Consider the following 6,235-nt stretch of genomic DNA (forward strand, 5'->3'; position numbering starts at 1 on the left):
CGGGAGGAATATCCCGGCGGCGGGACGAGCCGCTCGCAGTCGTCGCTTCCTCGGTGTGTTCCGTGGCCGTGTCCGCTCCCCGGGAAGGAGCGGGGAGACGCGGACCCCGCCAACGGCAGCGGCGCTCCCTGCGGGGCGGCGGATGGGCGAGGGAGGCGCGGAGCAGCGGGCCGCGCCTGCGGCTGGCGCGCCGGCAAATGTCGGCCTCCGGCAAGAAAGTTTGGCGGCGGCGGCACGGCAGTTACTCTGAATTTCTAGCGGTGCGGAGGAGCTGGCTGAGAGGGTGACTGAAAGCACGGGTTTTTTCCAGGGCGTGCAACACATCCTGGCAGAATACAAGGTCGTTAAAATCAGTGGCAAATAATAGTTTTGTTTGTAAGATCTCAAACAAGACCTAACACGTAGCTTCAGTAAAACTTCGTAGATCACGGAAAAGATGAGCTGGCTGTTTGACAGCAGGGGCGTGTGAGCCAACAGAAAGTATTGCTGGCAAAACAAAGTCCATGGAGGGTGTGTCTGCCTTCACTTTTGTTTCCTGCCTGTGTCATTCTTTGGACTTCGGTGCAACCACCTTGGGTAAACAAAGGGTAACTAAAATCAGAGACAAACTGACTGCATCGCTTCACACTGAAATAGCAGATCGTCTCTGATTTTGGTTAAAATATACAGTATCTCATACCGTTGTATAGGCAAACGACTGCAGGACTGGGGATCTGGCAGGCGCAAAGGATAAAAGTGTTACAGCGTGCACATGCTATTGTAAAAAGCCAGGCGGGGTCTGAATCCACACTCTGATTGACCTATTTATTTTAAAGTAATTCTCACATCAAAGGATCGGGCCAGAAACAAAACATGCCATAGGTGCTTTCAAAATGGGATACTAGTCAACTGAGAGTCATAGGACTGTGGGATAATTCAGGTTAGAACGGACCTCAGGAGGACACTTGGCCAACCTCCATCTCCAGGCGAGGCCGCTGATGAGGCCAAATGCAGTTGTTCAGGGTTTTACCCAGCCTGCTCTTGAAAACCTCCAAGGATGGGGAGTGCCTAGCTTCTCTGGGCAGCCTGCTCCTATGCTTGATTGCCCGCTGGGGGAAGAACGTTTTCCTTATACCTAGTCTGAACCTCTCCTGTTTGCATTTATGTTGTCGTCTTCCCATCCTGCACCACTGTGAAGAGTCCAGCTTTGCCATCTTGATGACTTCCTCACCGGGCTCCTGGTAGATCCCCCAAAGTCTGCTTTCATCAGGCTGAGCAAGCCCTGCACCCCAGCCTCTCCTCAGGGGCCTGGGCTCCAGCCCCCAACAGTCTATCTCACTGGCCTCTGCTGAACTTGCTCGAGTTTATTGATCTAAACAGCTGTATTCTCTGACCCGGCAACTATCTGGACTACCTTCATGCACCTGTGTAGGTTTTGTGCACCTGTCTAGTGATTTTTCTTGCTAAAGGACTGCTTGGATACTCAGTGTTTCTTGAGCATGTATGTCTGGTGGAGTAGGGCTTGAAAGCAAATTTTATTTTAAAACAAATTGATTAAAGTTATTGTAATTTAAAAACATGTCACCATTTGTACCTCCTACTGCAGTCCTGAAATTAAGGGTACCTCCATTCTAGCTGTCAGTCTGCTCCCTTCCTCTAGCCCTTGTCCAGTAACAGTGCTCAGCAGGGCAGGGGCCGAGATACGGGGAGGGGACACGCACATGCTTGTCCGTTCTTGTGCTCTTCCCTAGGCATCCATACCGGCCATTGTCCGACACAGGAGATTGAGGTGAATGATCTTTGGTTCCACCCACACACATGTTATTTTCATCTTGTGTTATCAGAGATCATTATTTTTGCACTTATATCACTTCCTTGATGTTTCTAACTAAAGCAGTACTAAACTGTTGTATTTTATATAATTACATCTTCAGTGTAATTGATAATGTACACATAGATTTATTCTCTTAAAGACAATTTCAGATCACTTTCCTTATCAAGGCACCACATTAACAATAATGTTAATTTACTCTGGAGTGTTCAACTGTCTCACTCATTAATGGAGCCCCATTTTAAATAATCAGAGAATTACAGAATGGAGCAATTTGGGCTGGAAGGGACCTAGGAAAGGAATCTGGTCCAACTCCCGGCTCAAAGCAGGGCTAATGTTGATGTTAGATCAGGTTGCTCATCATAACGTAAAGTTTTGATCTTAAAAGCTTGTGTAAGGTTTCAAAAAATCTCCCTTTGAGGAAAAAAAATACAGTCCTTGTACTTTTGTTGATGTGAACCTCCACAGCTTAACTGAAGTCAGTCACAGGAACACGGGAGGCAAAACTCCTCGGTTATGAAGTCCTCGGGGACTTCTTCCAGGATTATACCAGCCTTGCAAATAACAACATTATTCATACATTTTGGTTTGCAGTTGGAGAAAAATTCAACTCTAGGAATTCTGAGTATCTCTTACATCTGAGTCTTCTATTATTCAGATCCTGAGTAAAAGAGAGACATGTTATTTTTCCTAAAACAAAAACCCCCAGTGGGTAAAGAAGGGCTGTTGGCTTTGTTACTGTACTTTTTACTCTAGTGGTATTTTAGATGGACATGTTGAACATGTTAACAAGCATGTTTTCCCAACAGGTATGCTTCTCTAATTTAAGGCCAATAAAAGAGAGGAAAGAAGGAAGATACTGCGTTAGGTACCGAGAAAGGGAGTGAAAGCAAGCTAAAATGATTATACTGTTTTCTAATGTGGTAACCTGTCCTAATCATCGAATTGATTTCATCACATTTTAAGTTATAATATTCTGCCTTTATTTTATACATGCCATCTTGTTTCTCCCTACATTTCACAAAAAGAAATTGCTGAATCCGTTTTTTATTTTCTGTAGGTAGAATTCTACATTCGCCAAGTGTAACTGAAGGCAGAACGTAACCATCTGCATTTTAGCAGAAAATGTTAAGATTATAGAGTGTCTGTTTATTCTTTGGAAAGCAGATACAGCAAAAAATTGCATTGAATTTTTAAAGTTTCCTTAGTTTTATACCATTTGTTTTTATATGACACAAATCCTTCATCTTTCTAAGAAATAACAGATTGTGTGGTTTTCTACCTAAAAGTATGATGCCTTGTTAAGTGTATTAAGCCTTATTGTAGTGGCTTTCGGGCATTAATTAAATTATTCTGGTCAACAGAAGACAAATATGTGGCTTATAAAACTTGTTCTAAATATATTTTGTAAGTAAGAGAAAAGCAGTAATGCCTTTTTTGTCTTTGCTGTCATTTTTAACCAATTAGACAGCAGTCAGGGCAGTGCCTATTCCATTAAATGTCTAATCTCTTCCAGATTCACTGACTTCTCACAAGAGTTATTTCTTTCTGAAGCCACAATAATGTTTCTAGAATGGAGGGCAAGGGAAAGTTGTGTTCGGTAGTGTTTCCAGAGGGAAGGACCATGTTCTTTTTTCAGATGGTTTAGTCTTTACACATTTCAGCATCAGCCTGATTCCTGTTTGGTGCTGGCACGCAGTGTCGCTCTGGCAGCGGGTAGGTGGAAACACACGTGTGTCACCAGCTGCGCTATGGCAGCAACAGCTTCTCTCTTGTGGCACTGCCCCGTGCAGTGTGGGCTCCAAATCAGGTGATGGCAAAGAGGTCGTAGTCGCTCCTCGGCCCCAAATGCTATGTCAATAAACCTCCTCGGGCACTGAAGTGAAGCTTGTCCTTAAATGTTTTCCTGAAGCTTAGCACTAGTGATCGATATCAGGAGGATCAAGCGCTGCAACTGCTTGCAGCCAGAAAATATCCTCAAAATATTTCGTGATGTTAGCAGTTCTGTGCATGAGCTGGTAGGTGTTACTAAGCAAACACAACGGTGTCAGACAATACACGCGCTGAAAAAACTGATGGAAGTTCTTGATGCAGAGAATTTTTCTTAAATCTTTTCAAGTTAGGTCTTTTAAGGGTAAACTGTCCATATGAATTTTATGACAGAAATGTCACCGCTTCTAAGCTTTGCACATCATTTGAAAGTACAGAGGTTCCTTTTTACTCTGCTGGAGCTCCTCAAGATGAAAATGTGGGTTCTGCCTTTCTCAGAGATGGCTATTATACGTTACTGGCTGGAGGAGCCCAGGCATGCAGACCATTCAGGCACACCACCACTGACACTCGAAGGGAAATGCCTTCCCCTGCTTCAGAGCATGGATGTTCAATAAGTGTCATTCACTTAATATAGTCAGCTTGGGAATTAGATGTTTATCATTAAAATAAGCAGAATTAAACGACTATGTTTAAAAGCATGAAAAGAGTTCATTGTGAATTAGACTGTGCATGCTACACACAGTGCTTGGCAAAAGTTAGTGCAGACACAGAGCACTGATGCCTTCGGCCCTAAAATTTTTGTTGAAATCACCTTCTAGTCCGTCTAGAGTAGATGGACCCCAGTAGCACACATAAAGTGCAGTGAACTCAGGACGAGTTTCTCAATTAGCTATCCAGTGTGAATGCACTTTTTAACTCTTCTTCCACGACCTAGTTTCTCTACTTTTTCATAACTTATGAGGATATTTGTATGTATGTATGTAAACACACATACATACAAATACGTATGTCTTAAGAAAATGAACCTAGACATTCGAAAAGACCCACATCCAAAGCAAATAGAAAAAAACCTACAAAACCTATATAGATTCTCTTTCTTTTGTTGGCCCTATATATGCTCTCTGGATTCTTACAGGTTTTTTTCACTGCTTTTTATCACAGTCTCATAAATTTATGTAACATCTCCATGTTCAAATGAAAAACTAGGAAAACTATTTTTGTCCTATTTCTATAAAACTGCTGTTACTCACCTTCTGTTGGGAATCAAAGTGTGAAACTCATCTCCTGTGAAGTTCTGCTCACTTTTAGCACTATCAGATATATTTTTGCTTTAATAGCATTGCAGCTCATATGTACCACCCAGCTATTTTCTCAATGAAAATATTTTCTACCCCTTCTATCGATGTCAGTTAATATCCAAGCAATCCACTATGGAAATCCCAAGCTTCACGTGATCATACAGTAATCATACAGTGTAAACCCAGCTGAGCTGAGGAAGTGTTTTAGTATCCTTCAAAACCAAGGATCAAAGATGCCCAAGGGGCTGTTGTGGCTCATCCAAACTGCCAAACTTTGTGGGACCTAAGAGGGGGCCAGATACATAGTTTAAGTTTTGTCCCATTTCTGTATTGAGCGCATCAGGGTGGTTTGAATTTGATACACTTCATCAGACATGTTTAGTGTTTGCAAACCAGCATGCTGATCCTGCAGGCAGATGCGTGAGGACAAACGCATGTACCTGTGCTGAGCGGCACTGCCCTTCCTCTGCACGGACAGACCTGGCTGCGGAACCGGTGTCTGCCCCGGAGCAGCCGGAGCAGTGCTCTCTGAAAAGCTGGAAGCAAATCTACTTATGCCTAATCTCTAAGTTAGTTTGGAAGCGAGTCTTTATTTTGTGTATAAAAAAAACCCAGTAAAAATTGCATAAATATATTCTGTATAAACTACTTCCTATTTTTTCCAATAACGGCACTTCTTTTCAATCAGAGATGAACTAAAAAACAGTAATATCTGATGATGAAAAACAGGACCTGTACCTCACGAGAGTGCTTTTCAAGGTAGTTTGGAAGCAGTATTAACGTATGACTCAGGGTCTAGCTGTTGCTACGATTGTTAGATGATGCTGTTTCCATTCTATTTATATTCTAGCTTAGAAGGGGTGGTTAGAAATCCATCAAAGTCAACAACAGGGCTTCAAGCCTGAGGAGAAGCATTTGTTAGCAGGACTAGAGTCCTCAGCTGTGGATGGGTTTACTCATTTGATCCCTTAGAAAACAGAGTCCTTAGAGGTTGTATTGCCTGTATTCTGGTCAAAACGATACGAGCAACATACAGCAGATGCGAACTGCCAAGCAAGCACCTGATTTTTTTTTTCGCATTTGCGGGCCACACCTAGGACTTGTTTCAGTATCCATGTGGTATCGAGGTGCTTTGTACTTTCCGGTGTTTCCAAGGGTTAGAAGCATCTTAGTTCTGTGGGTACTTTTACGTGGGAGGAGGAAAAAGAGCTGGGACCGCGCCAAGCACCAGCACGCTTGCCGGGGGCATTCCTGTTTCGCTTGAAACAGCCAAGCACAGCAGCGCAGACCCCCGTGGCCCCGGGGTCAGGCTGTGCGTGGTGGCGGGGCGCTTATCGCCACATGGAGCGCGGGC

Source organism: Haliaeetus leucocephalus, unplaced genomic scaffold (assembly GCF_000737465.1).
Source record: "Haliaeetus leucocephalus isolate CR32 unplaced genomic scaffold, Haliaeetus_leucocephalus-4.0 Scaffold339, whole genome shotgun sequence".
Taxonomy (NCBI): Eukaryota; Metazoa; Chordata; class Aves; order Accipitriformes; family Accipitridae; genus Haliaeetus; species Haliaeetus leucocephalus.